We start from the raw sequence: 15,022 nt of genomic DNA, 5'->3' as shown, positions 1-15,022 counted from the left end.
AAGGACACATTATATTTTATACTGTAAAGGTACGTCAGATCTGCCCCAGTTTTTCAGCGGAAAGGTTTTCTGGCAAAACTATTTTTCCAGTTGCAGTGTTCTCATAAAATGTAAGGGGAAATAAAAAGGAAAAAAAAAGAGAAGAAAGTGAAAAGGTGAATGATTTTATCTCTCTGGCTTTTTCTTTATACTCAGTCCATCTGCTTAAGTTTTGAAATTTGCATTTTTACATGTGTCTAAAGGGACCAGATTTACATGTTATAGAGTTTAATCAAAGTTTGGTGCCTGAGAGTATTTCTGCACTGTTTTTTCTTTACACAACAATTTTTTAATTTGCTTTCTCCAAGACAGAGGTATTGTTGCCTCACTATGTCATTTGTCAATGTTGATCTGCTCTACCCAAAACACCAGGTAGATTTTTCAGTTTGAACTCTGCATTCCTACTCTATGTGACTCATCTGAGATTCTGAGAATTCATCTACAGGGTCTGTAATTATATCTTTAAAATCTGTACTGATAGTTATGAGGTCTTTAAAGCCTGTTTCAAAAACTTGGATCTTGGTTAATCACTGCTAACAAACTTTGAAGTCATCCCAGAAAAGTTTAAGCCTGTAACCTCTTGAACAAAACCATGAAATAGTATTTTTCTGGATTCTGACTGTTCAGATTGACATAAAGTTGAATTACCCATAAATCAAGTGCAGAGAGAGATACTCTGCAGAATAACAGGTATTTTGCATTTATTTTTGTGATTAATCTCAGCAGGAGTGCTAGTGATTTTAGAAAATGCATTAAATGTAAGTGTGCACGTACAAATCAGTAGGTAGAGAAAGTCTTGGGAAAAACAGTGACTGGCATGCACCAATCAATGCTTGAAACACCATAAATAACAATGAAAAAGTCAAATGCAATATTGGGGTGTAACAGGTGGATCATATAATTATTGGGGATTGTTCAAGATGCTGGAGAAAAACCCCTCTAAAATATTATTTATTTAAGAAGTTAAATCTAAATCTGGACCAGAAATACAACAGTTACTGGGAAGATCAGTAGAATGGGAGGCTTTTCATAAAAAGTTACTAAAAAAGCTTTGCTTGTTAAGTCCATCAGATGAAGTCTCAGAAAGAGGATATGATTGCTCTATAAAGATCCTTGATGGGTAAGCATCAGGAAGGAGAAAAACTATTTATGGTAAAGGACAGTGCTGACACAAGAGCAAATGCATATAAACTAGCTATGGATGCAATTAGGCTGGATATGAGGAGATTTTTAACTATGAGAGAAACAAGAATTGGAGACAGCCTTCCAATTAGAAGTGTAAGGCTATAAAACCTAATTGACTCTAAGACAGAGAGCCATATTTGTTTCTGAAAAGAATAATACAATGTGTGTCATCAAACAACTACACTTCAGGAGCTGGTTTTGTTCCCTTATTGCTACGCATAGGCATATGTGTGGTTTACAAACTGTGTAGAGAATTAATGTTTCTGCATTTTAAAAATTTTAAAGTCATTATCCTCGTGTAATTTTAATCCATTACTACTGTGTCTGTACAGTACCTTTCAAACTGAGTAGGATTCATTTTGACACGGTAAAAGTGATTAGTCATCAAAATAGTATTACAAAATAACTAATCAAATGGGATGATGTGACTAGCACATTATCACCTTCCATTTGAAACTCAAAGCTCATCTGTCACAACAGATAAAACTGAGAAACACAGACAGGAAAATTTGAGCAAGAGAAACCATCTTCTGATCAATGCTGTGGTGAAAGACTAGATACTCATGCAATTAACATGTAACACATGTTAATTTAACATGAAAATATTTTGGGTGCTAAAAATTGCACTGCAAGCCTTGTAGACCTAAGGATAACTTTCTTAATGTACATCAAGACAAGTAAATACTTTTTTTTTTCCCTGAAATTTGTGATAATTAGGTGGAGAGCTGAGGAGACAGGAAGGCTGAGACTGTGCTAGGTAAACAACTTGATGTTCTCTTCTGTCATCAAAGGCATCATTGTGCCTATCTTTGACTTTGTACAAATAGACTTTCATGTTCCTGTTTATTATGGATGTATTGAAATCTAAGACTGATTATGTTCTTCTGTAAAGCTTTGAATTAAACTCTAAATTTTCTGAAAGTAAAACCCACATCTTCAGTGTGGTGGTCTGCAATGTTCTTCCTTGAAGTCTTACCTAAGTAATCCTACTTTATTACAGAAAGTAAAAAGAATCATTATTGGAAAATATCTGGATTTTATACTCATCTGTGCAGTTTAAAATATGACACAGACCTGCTTTTTAAAATTTTTTTTTATTTAAACAGCAATAAAAAATCAATACAAAATGTCTATGGACTTTAATTTAATAGATTTGTAATTACAATTGTTTACACAGACTCAAACAAACAAAAAAGCCCCTAGGCATAAGTAAAGGCTTCAGACATCCAACTAATAAGGAAAACCAACAGAAAAAACTCTACTTTGCCTCTCTTTCTGACCAAATCTGTAAGATTTCCCCGAGAGCTGCCAGATCAATAACCTCTGCATGCATGAGAAGATCTTGTAGCATCTCTGTGGAATCAGTTCCATGCTTCATGGGAAATGCCCTTCTGGCTATGTCCTTTCCTTTAGAACGAAAGGCAATCAGTCCCTCAGCTCATTTCACACCTGTAACTACACCCAAAGCAAATATTCTTCAGACAGGTTCTGTGCTATCCAAGGCATGGCTAAGCTCCACACCTTAGAAACAAACAGTTTGGAGACCATGAGGCAGATGAGCACTGGCTTTGCAGCTGAAGGCAGGCGTTGGTGCTGGTTTTTCTGCACCATGGAGCCACACGTTTTGGTAGTCTAATTTGAAGGTGGTCAAGGCTGAAATAGACAAGACAAGTCACATCTAGAATCAGTACTTCAGTGCCACCCATGCCGAAATAGCAAAATGGATTCTGTGTGCGGACTGAGGACCAGCATGTGCTAAGGCCATCCCTCTGTTTAAGGGCCACAAGCTTTAAGTCAGAGTCTAGCATTGCATCACCATTTTCTCTGCTTCTCCCAATAGACTCAAATGAATTTCAACCTGTTCTCTAATTCTTGCCCATTTCTTGCACAGACATTGGCTAAGGCCTTGCCCACTTTAATGAAATGAGATGGAACCAAGATTTTAGTGAATGCAGACTTTAGAGCAGATGCTGCACCCTAAGCCTGATGCATGGCCCCCATAGCCATTACAAGTAAAGGAGCAGCACAGAGACCCTGCCTGCAATCCATTTCTGGTGAGATGATTAAACCTCAGCGTATTTACAAGCCTTTTGAGACCAAGAGATTTTACAGAAACTCTGGTTTTCAGAAAGCTTTAGTGCTTTTTATTCATTATCTCATTTTCCATATTATTGACTGTTTCCTAATACCCAATTTTTCCCCTATAAATTATCTGACAAAAGTGAAGGAGTGCTTGTAATAGACTCCATTGCATGAAAGCCTGAAAGAATTATACATTATACTTTAATTGTTGTCTTAGCTGAGTATTCAGCAGCACTGGCTTCCACTAATAGCATCTGTACCTCGTGTCATTTCACATAGTCTTGGTGTCTGAATGTATTTTTATTTTTAATCAGAATAGACTTGAATCAGTATTAATTTATTGATAAAATTAAGACTCAGAAAACACTATAGAGATAGATACAGTAAATTAAAGCTGATTTTAAAGATTATTTAATCAAAATGGGTCGCATTTTAAGATTGTGTTAGCTTTCCACAGTTTAAATCTTCACTGATTGCGTTAAAATGACTTTAGACATGTAGTGTCAGACCAGACAGAGTCATAAGTTAACTGGTTCTCTCCATCAGAAAACAAATTTCATGAAATTTTCAGGACATCATTCATTATACATTTCCTTTTGGTGCCTCCTTGAAATGCTCCATTTCAGATACTTAAAACATAATCACAATCACATAATCTCAGAAGTATTTTCTTCCTAAGTGTACAGCCCCTGATTGTGCCCCACAATGAGCACATTGTAATGAGCACATCAGTTGTATCTATTGATTGGTGCTAAAATGTGTAAGTAAAGTTATAAATGACACTGAAAATCACTATCAAGGGACAGTAGAAACCCACTGTTATTTTACAAACCCTAAATTCTAAACATTTGTCTTGCTGTGCCCCAGACTGAATACTGTTTTATAATCTCAGAGTTGAGGAATTTAGTGGGTCAAAGAAGAGTGGCTGCTTTACTAAAACATTAGAATAGTTTGGTTGGTTTTTTTTTTCTCATCAGAAGGGCTCTTTGTCTGTTGTGTATAACTGCCAGGTTTCTACTTTACTGAAGACTTCAGATGCTCATGCATCAACCTGGCCAACATTTTTTATTATGCATTTCTTCCCAACACTTTTTGCAGGTAAATCAGAAGCAGATGAAACTCTAAACACTTCTATTTACCTTTGATTAGACATTATTTCAGATTTCTCAGCACATTGCAGGATCAGGAACACAGAGCATCATCAAAGCTGACTCTGGCATGAAGACTGAGAAATGGTCACCATATAAAACTCCAGGGAAGGTTTTTCTGTCTCAAGATCCTTCTGTCATCTGCAGTTATTTGAACCTGCCATAGCTGTGTGAGATTGAATCATGACTTGGTGTTGCTGCTTTTCAAGGATTTCATGTCTCACTGTTGTTAAGGTCTGTAGCTAGTTAATGTCCATTATGCAGTAGATAAAATACATGCACCTCCTCTTGAAAAATAACATCAGTTAAAGTATTGATTTTAATCTAGCACTTTTGTATTGATAAAACACCATGTTTATAAACAGGCTTTAATTGGTGTATGGAACCAAAAGCTTTGAATTAGAGTTCACTAAAGCCAGTCAGTTTTTTTCTAAACTATGATAGTGGAAGTTTATTTTTTAAAAATCTATTTACACTACAGCCTCAAGCTCAGAAAGTCAATAATTTCTTACACATTGCAGCCTCTATATATCAACTAGATGATTAATAGTAATTACTTTATTTTAGCACCAGATTATCTGCTAATACTTAGAAGTCTTTGGAATTACAGTTCATGCTGTGTCAAAGTGAGAGGCTTTATTCCCGCTCTGGATAAGGATCATCCTCTGCATAGATTTCAGCATGGCAGATGGAAGGTATTAGGCAATTCCTATACTTATCTGGTCTGGTATGATTTTGGTTGTGTATCAAGAAACTTACTGGAGACATCCCTTTCCTTTAGAAGTGATTGTTAAATAACGGGTTGTCGGCATTTGGTTGTTTTTGGTTGGGTTTTTCTAATCTTCCGAGAAGCCCACGCTGCTTTGGCATCAAAATTGTCACCAAGTAATAAGTTTTTTGGCAATGTATGACAATGATCATAATTCTACTTGTGCCAGTTGAAGCCATGTGAAGGAAACTTGGCTCTAAACCAAGGTATATGATCTAAACATACATGTCTAGGTGTTGATAAGACATTATGGCATCTCAGCTCCCTTATGGAGTGTTTACAGCCATCAGAGACATACTTAATTCTGGGAACAGAGCTCCTTCAGCTGTTTATCTTCAAAGAAAAGTGGCTTGATTCAGTTGTCCAAATAGAGGCAGGAGGTTGCAGGGCCCCTCTGTTGTGTCTGCTACCACTGTGGGGATTTCTTAGATGCCCCAGGATATCTCATCACTAGACACTTCTGCTTGGGCAGCTGAACACCTCTGACAGTCGCTGGGTTAATTTTATAACCTTCCCCATCACTAGAGCTATCATGAGCATAAAAATTGTTCAGGTGAAGCTGTCTGGATCTGGATCTAGACTCACTAAAAACCTGAGATAATATCCATGAAAAGCCATTACTGAATTATATTAGAACATGACATTCAGCAGAAATGTTCTTCAAAAAAAAAAGAAAAAAAGATGTCCATCTACCTTAAGAGCAGAGGGGTGTTTATATTCTTATGTAAGGGTGAAGATGGCAGAAATGAGAGGAGGGAAGAGAGAGTCTGGAGGATGCCATGTGAGAATGAAGGAAAACAGAATGGGAAAAAAGTGAATGAAAATTACTCAAATGATCCCTACAAGAAAACAAAGCTGCTTTTCTTCTCATTTTGCCTTTTAGATAGGTTGTGATTGTTCACAAAACATTTCAGGCAGATGGATTCTGCTGCAGTTTTTCTCTTGTTTTTCCAGCTCTCACTTGGAGTTACAAAAATAATACAGTGCATCATGAGAAAGTTTTCATAATACAATGCTATACACATACCACTGACTTTGTTGCACATATGAAAGCTAAGTTCTGAGGAAAGAACCTGGACTTTAATGCACTATCTCAGTGCCACTGCAATCAATTCTGAATCTCCTCTGGATTTCACTGGGAACAGATTTTGACCTTGAAAAAAATAGCTCCGTGTGAAAAAAAGTCCATCACTTAAGACAGTGTTCTTGGTTATGTTATTTGAAAAATATGTGCTGTATTCATACCTCCCAAAAGAAAAGCGAACATTTTTTGCTTGTCGTACCAATTTGAATTTATATCTACACAGGAAAAAAATCATATAGGAGCTGTGAATCACATTTTGAATCCAAGCCTTTAAAAGGTGGGGGAAGGGGGAAGGCTGAGCCTTCCTGGACCTGCTGTTAGCAGTTCTCATTTTCTGTAAAGTGTAATCAGTTGTGGCACCAGCAGCACAAGAGCCGGATGTCAATGCTGGCAAAGGAGTTCCTGCTGTGACTGGCTAAGCATCTGAAGGGCAAAAGGAATCCTTTTGCTTTAAATATCTAACATTTATTTTAAAATTTAAACTCAGAAGCTGTTCTTCTGAGAAAGGTACTAAAACTGGTAGAAGCGTGGTTTATGGTCTGTCACTGGGGATCCATGTTACTTTCCTGTAGTATGGCACACTCAGGATTAATAAGAATGCTCTTCTATTTCAGGTCTTGTGAAACAATTTTTTAGGGCTATAAATTTTCTTGGTGATATTTTGTTTGTGCTATCTGTAGGAAAAAGGTACCTTTGCATGAAATACTGGATGACCAAAGGCAAAGCACAAAATGAAATCCAGGGGCTGAGGGGGATTAGAAGAAGGGTTTAGAAAGGGAAATCTGTGTATTTAACTTAAGAGGTGATGAAACATTCATCTAATTTATAAATATTTGATGAGCGGACTTTTGAGGTAGATAAGGAGTGCTCAGGACAGCACTGAGCAGTACAGCTGAGAGCAGATAAGAGTTATGCAGAGAAAGAAAAGGCTGTGATAGTACATGAAAAAAGAAAACTTCTTTGAATTGAAGTCTACTCCCTTTGACTGTTGGTCCACAGAATAGTCTTCAAGGACAGCAACAGAAGTATTAGTATTTTGAACTCTTCATTAACATTACTTTCTATTACAGTAGTGAGCAGACTCCAAATGAGATCAAGGTCTTTTTTACTCAGCCATAGCTGAGAGCAAAATATGCCATAGGATAATCCCTGACTTGGAAATCTAATGAGACTGATAAGGCATATAAAAAAGAGAAGAAAAGTAAAGGCAGGAGAGATCTCCTAGGGTTACAACTCAAACAAGTGATGGATTTATTTATTTATTACCAATTTATCTAGTGAAATGAAGCCATGATACATAGAGTTTAAAACTACAGCTGTGTACTAAGAGATGAGCCTAAACTCTTCTGGAAAACTCTCCCATTTGCTATAATTGTCTCACATAAGCAGAGTGCACAGTGGCATTGTGAGTGCATTTTAGGTTATTAGCATTTACCTCGTATTAAGATCTGTGCTAGACATTTACAGTGAATATTGTACGCTCCTCTTAACAACTTACAGCTAGTAAATACATTTCCCTCATTGTTTTCCATTGCTGAAAAATGCATGAAATTGGAATTAAGGGAAAAGTCCCTCTAGTGAGGATTGCATGACTCTAGTCAAGGCACTGCAATAACCTTTGGTTTTATGTAGATTATCCTTTCTTTAATAAACATACACTTACTTGGAAAGATCTTATGATACCTAAAATTTTTTAGGAAGCCTGGGAAGCCTTAGGAGTTTTGCAGTTTTCTGTGATGGCTGGGACAAAAGCTCTGTGTGGCAGGGGGGGCATGTTTGACAATCAGAATTACCAAAAGCAGCCCATTTATGTGCTGACTCTAGACTCTTTAGGAGCAACATTAATGTAAAAAATGTATTTGCCACGTATCAGAAAATGCTACTGGTGTTCCTGGTTTCCTTTTTTTAATGACAAAGTGCAGGATCAAGGTCCTAGCAGCACATGTAAAATTGTACAACACAGTTTTCAAATACTATAGGAAGATGCATGAAGTAATACATTTCAGAATTTGCTGATTTGTTCCACTCATTGGAGAAACAAGATAAAAAATATTCAAGAGGAGATTTTCTTGGAAGAGAATGAGCATTTGAAGGTTTATATAGCCTTCTGGCAGAATTGTGCAATAGCAGGTTATATTTTTATGTACAGAGATATTGTGTGATTTGTTTAAAAACTTAATGTTTCTTAGGGTATAATTAACTTTATGAAGATAGGTGGTTCTTTCTGGTCTTGGTCTTCATTTCTATTTCTTTGCATTTTACTTCCTTTTTCTCTCTTTTCTGCATATAATTTTCAGTTGCCTTTTCTGTCCTTTTAAAGAGCATTTGTTTCCTACACCTTTCCTCTGACTTTTCACATCTTGCATCTGTATGGTTCTTACCAGAAAACTGTGAAAGAAATCTGCACAACAGAAAATCAGCGAGTTTTAAACAAAGTAGGATGCTGGTGAGACATTCATCACACATTTAGATAACCCTATAATACATATCTACAAAAAAACCCCAAAAAACCAAAACCCCAAAGCAAAAAAAAACTAACAAACTAACCCAAACTAAAAAACTATGTTCCATAAAATCACTGTTCATGTGTTAAGACAGCTGAAGACACACCACAAACATATTGTGGGAATGAAATCCTTAAATGTTTATAAATTATCATTCTGTAGGGTTGTCTTGAGTTTCTTGGGAACAGAAGTCCCACAGTTTCTTTTTCCACTGTATTTCCCTTTTATATGAGTGCAGCTCTTGAAATGTGCTCGACATTGTACAGATACACAGACACAGATTCTGTTGCAATGTATGTGCAGTATAAATAGCTGAGAGAAGCAATACTCCCTGTAAACTATTGCCAAGGTTTCCTTCCTTCTCCCAAAGGATTTCTCCTGACTGTCCCTTTTCTCCATGTGCAAAATGTCCCTGGACAGATGTTTAAGTGTATGTGGCTTTCCTTCACCTCAGATCACCATCTGGCAGGTTCCTGTTCAGCAAGATTCCACAGGAGAGGATGGACACCCAGATGGGAGCTGGCATGCAGATAGTTCTGCCTGAAAGGGACTTATCCACATTTCTCTTCTGTGCTCCTCCCTCGCCATTTCCTCTCCTTGCAACCACCTTCATTCATTGCTTGCATTCCTCCATTTCTCAGAGCACCTGTAGATTTGTCATTTTTCCATTTCCTCCTCTTTTGTACCTTACACACCTGACATAAAGCAGTTTTGTTTCTAATTTTGATTACTTTTTGTTTCCTCCTTTATCTACCTGCAGATCCCTGTAATCCTGGTGTGTCCTTCAGCTCCATTCCTCAGAGGAGACCAGGATTCAGGATCAGAAGACTTGGACAATCCTGCAGTTGGGCAGCTGACAGTAACCACAGCATGCCCTGCTTGCCAAAGTTGTCTCCAGTTCTGATTGGAGGCTACATTTAGCAGTGATCAACTTTTGGTAATTTTAATCGAGGCTTTTAAAAACCATGTGGCGTTAGGAATTATAGATGTTAGTCCTTTATTTCCTTTCCAGCGCTTGTGGCTGTAGATGAAACATTTTCCACAACAAAAAAAGAAGGCGCATTATGAAAAATGTAGAGTCACAGAAGAACTAGAACTTTCATAAAAATCCCCAAAGAATAAAAATCTGCATGATAAGATCTTATGAGCTGATGACACAGAGCAGGGTGCTAAAGAAATGTCAGCCAGTACTGCAGCTCCAGCTGCATGTACTTGAGAGCTAGAGTTCAGGGAGATTAATCCCTCATCAGAAACACAGACCCTTTATACCTCCTATAAGTGGTTGGGCCTAAAAAGAGATATTGACACATCTCTGAAAAGACAGCAAATGTACAGAAAGCAAGTTGAAGAGCACTTGCCTGTGTATAAGAGTTGCAGCTGATCTGCCTGCAGTACCTTAAGTCCATCTGGCTTAGATATACAGAATACTCACAGCAACATAGTCTTTGGCAAACAGCTATATAGCTGCAGTGAAGCCTCAGGCATCATTGCTCATGGTACCTCAGACAGCTACCTTAGAGCTAATTATCTCTCTCTGTGCTATCATCATGCTCCCTGAAAGAAGTCATCCATCAGGAGGCGCTTTGTGTGTCACATGAATCTTCAGTGGACTCTTCAAGGTGCCAGCCATTGTTCTAGAAGACACCTGCTCCTCCTCACTGGTCTGAGCAAGGACACATGGACATCAGGGAGCCTGGGGTGGGACAGCCCCGCCCTGCCCTGCCTGTGTTTGGGGTCATAATTACACTTTGCTTTTGGATGCTTCATGGGGCAGCGCTGTGCAACTGAGAGCGAGCACTGGGAGGATGGGCGGCAATTCCAGCACAGAATCCTTTGCAATTTAGCTGTGCAGAAAGTGCCCTTTTTGCATGGCTCACCAAATTGAGGAAAACTTGTAAAATATGGTGCTGTCTCAAGATTATTTATGTGCAATTCAGAAGGAAAGTGGTGAGTTCCATTGGGAAAGGGCGGAACTAGGTAAACGGGCAATGCCACTGAGGATGAAGCTGAACCTTGACAAGCACAATATAAAGCACATTGAAAGGAATGATTTAAGTTATAAGTACACACAGATGGTCCCTGAATTAGCTGCAGTCTCATGCAATAAAGAATTGGATTTTGCTGCAAACAGCTCCCAGTCTGCTGGGAGATTGGGAAAACAAAAGCATTTAGCTGCATTAAGGATGAATGAAAATTATGCATTCAAGATCAGGGCTTGTACATACATGTTGACATATGGCAGTGATTTCCAAAGTGTTTAAATAACTGAGAGTGGCAATCAGACTTCTTTTTTTTTTTTTTCCACATCATGTAAAGGGAGATTAGAAAGTCTGTAGATAATTAATTTCATGGAAATAGGGGAGAACTTGTCAACATCTGTAAGCACCATTCTGTTTGCTCCTAGCCCTCATCAGTGGAAAATGCACTGAAAATCAGATTGCCTTTTACAGGTAATCTTTGTTACCTCTGTCTCCCATGACTGGAGAAAACGAATTTAAATTAACATTCTGGTATGGCAAGTCTGGATTTTAGGCTGCCCTATGCAGGGCAGCTGTCTGGGTGTAGTTCAGACCATTCCCTTCTTGAGCTCCTTATGCCACTGGTTCTGGGCAGCTCCTCCCTGGCTGTGGAAAGCTGAATGGCCGTCTTAGGAAATATTTGCTTTATAAAGGCTGGGGACACAGGTGTCATCTTAAAGACTTTGAAAATTTCATTCTGAGAGGTATCTCCCTGTTTGACAGGGAACCCGAGCATTTAAGGCAGATGCAATGAATCAATCTTTTGGACCAAATACTTGTTTGTACATCTGTAGACAGCAATTTGAACACTACAGAATTCATGCGCTACTGAATCAGCAATATGTGGCTCAGTATCCCTAAAGATCTGAACACTGTAAAAACACTGAGTCATGAGTTTTAACTAGGGAATTTTAACGCTGGAATTCTCCTCAAGGAAACACATTTCAAATGATCAGAGGTACTGTGAAAGCAAAAAAGTTGTGGTCAATGGATGGCTGCAGACACTGATGACCTAGAAATAGCTAAAATATTAAGACCTTTATGGATCCAGATCAAATGTCAAATATGACTCATTATGACTGAGAGATCAACTTTAAGCAAAAATCTATTCAGATCAATAATCAGAACTAAAACTAGACAGGGAATGTATGAATATAATTTCTTCTGTGCAATTCATGCATAAAAATGTTGTGTGCTTCCCTTCTGAAATCACAGGTTTATTTTCATAAATGCTTCAAACCTGCAAGGTTAATCTGTAGCAAAGGAGGACTAATAGCCTTTAAAAAGGAATAATTTGACAAAAAATAGTTGCACTTTAGCCCATTATTTGAAAAATAATATAAAATCTCACTTCTAAGTTCCCTAACTAGTGCATTTACTAACCAGTAATTCTCAAGTTACCTGAGTTAATGTTCCAATAAAACATTCAAGCACAGTGAAACTAAAAATCATACACAGCACAAAGCCTTTTTTAGATAGTCAAAAATCATATTGCATACAATTAAAAATGGGAGATGTAGCTTAACTCCACATATAGATGTAGGATCTGGTAGCAGACACCTGGTTTTGTACAGCTAAAATCCAGGAAGGCCTAGAAACCACCAGGAATAGCATTTGGCATGGCAGCTCCCCACTATCATGTGTGGCAATAATCATCGTTGTCAGAGTCATGTCCTGCTTTTCAGTAGCCTCACATTTTGATGGCATTGTGATGTTACTTCTCAGGAGCCTCAATGAATTTGCTTCGGTATTTTAATGAGATTGTAGATTAGGATTGCTATTTGCTTTCCAGAAATAACTATTATACTGCTTTGTGCCCACAAAATAGTGCCTTCATGCCTCCACATTTGCAGTAAAACTTCTTTTCTATGTAATCTCAAGGAACAGTGATTTTATATTAACTTAAATGGGCCCTGCTAAATATATATGAATACTGTTCTGCCTCCCCAAGACTGTGTGTTATTTGCAGCATGACTGCAAATATATCTCAAGAAATAAAACCATGAAATTTATGTTATAAAATGAATGGGGAGAACCATGTTCCTATCCATTACTCAGGTACTTCATGCTGTAAATTATGTGGCTAACCTCACACAAATCAAATAATTGAAAATAGTATGAACCTGAATTTTCTTTTGTTTGTTAATAAACACACTCCTGAAAAAAAATTAAAAACATATATCCAAACTTGAGATACTGACAGGACCAGAAAAAATGAATACCAAAACACAGCAAAGGCTCATCTCAATTTGCTCGCTTGCTGGTGAGCTCAGCAATTCAGGTACTTGAATGCATTCCTGCTCCCAACAATTCCCTCCCTTCTAGTTTCCTACACTTCCCTCCCCTATTAAACAAAAACAAAAAAAAAATGAAGTTTTCAGGGCCAAAGCAGCCACTCACTCTTGCTGGGGAAATGACAAACACAGAGTAGGCTTGTCTTACTCAGGCTGGATGCTTCCAGATTACTGCCTCTGGTACTGATGTTATTTAATACATTCAGGCTACAGGCAGATCTTGGTGCTTTCCATACCAAGTCAAATAAATTCAGCTACCATGCCCAAAAGATAAAACTAGTTGTACATTTGTCATCAAATAGCACTTCTGGGATCCATTAATATGGAATATGAGTCTCTTCTTCATTAATGCTGAAGGGCTTATTAGAAATTGGACTCATATAGTAGCAGATATCAAACTTTTCCTTTCAAAAAGAAAGTTTATTGTTAAGACCCTAACATTAGAAGCTAAAAGTATTTATAATATACTTTGGGCTCACTCTTTTATAAAGTTTTCCTGAGTGGCTGATACAGAACATTTGAACTTAGTTAATCAAGAAGTAAAATAACATTCACTTTTTATTTGTAAGACATGACCTTTAATTGCTGATCACTTTTCAATTTCCTTTCTCATCTGATATTATGTTTCAAATTTGGTTACACTTTAATAAAGTTTTAGGGTTTTTTCCCCCAGGTTTATTTTTGAATAATCAAGGAGTTTCTGTACATAAAAAATTGGAAGTAAATCTCTGATTTTACAGGCAGTTCATCAAAATGCTGAGAAAAAAAGTCCAAAAATTGTTATCTGTGACATAGTACAGACAATGAAGCAGAATAGTTGATACATACTCGTAAAAATGAGGGGACTTTCAAAAAAGGCTGTAGAAGTCTCACAAAGAATAGAGAATGAACTTGAATAATGGCAATGATGACGTATTTCCAACAAAGCCAAGACAATAATTGAGTAGAGCAGTGGCTCTTAAATGTAGTATGAATTATGGCAAGATGGCATAAAGTTGAAGATATGGTATTGCTGATATTGGTTAAATTCAGCTTTTTGCAGGATTACCCCAGATTTGATTGGCAGACATACGAAAAGTAATATTTGTCACGTAAAATAAAATTAATGAGGTGTTTGACTTGAAGAGCTGAGTTCTGCTGTAGGGTTCAAGAAAATGGTCCATGTAGAAATGTAGAGACCATGGAACTCCACCAGACTAATCACTGAGATGCAGAAGATTTTTTCCAGGGTGCTGGCTTAGAGGTGGCCAATGAACTTCATATTCTGAAATATCTGTGAACAGCCTTTTGGTAGCTCTGTGAAGTTTTGATATCTTAGTGAAACCAATGAGAAACACTCCTACAGTACCTTCCACACACACAAAAATGTTTTTGTTGTCAAAATCTGGGAATTAGAATCCCTGTATGTGAGCTGCAAAGTTTAATTGTCCTTGTTTTTATGTTGAATGTTTCCTTCTATGACACACTGTTCTGGGAAAGGCAGCCTGTGTTGCAATTATCCCATTATATGTCCATTCTTGTTTTTTTAACAAAATCTTTACCTTCTTCTGTCTTGCAATAGGTTATTTACATGGTCAGAATATTAGCATAAAAATATGCACCTTTTGAAGAAATAGAAAAGCATTTCTGTATATCTCAAAGTTTTGCATTTAAGTGCTGAACACATAGATGTACTTATAGGAATTCTTTAAACAGTAACAAAGGCAATTGCCATAGCAGGGATCCTCTACAGACAAATTGCCTGTGAAAATGAGGTAGATGCAGTTTCCTGTGAGTAGGCACTGAAATCAGTCACAATACAAGTTATAATGGAATTAGGGCTCTTGAAAAAATCTGAGGTCTGTTAAGGAAGGAAACCCTCAAGACTGAGACTGTTCTGTCCCCGTGCTGTCAAGGCAT

Source organism: Motacilla alba, chromosome 1A (genome assembly GCF_015832195.1).
Source record: "Motacilla alba alba isolate MOTALB_02 chromosome 1A, Motacilla_alba_V1.0_pri, whole genome shotgun sequence".
Classification (NCBI taxonomy): Eukaryota; Metazoa; Chordata; class Aves; order Passeriformes; family Motacillidae; genus Motacilla; species Motacilla alba.
The sequence above is the reverse complement of the archived record's forward strand: the minus strand, read 5'-3'. Positions refer to the sequence as shown.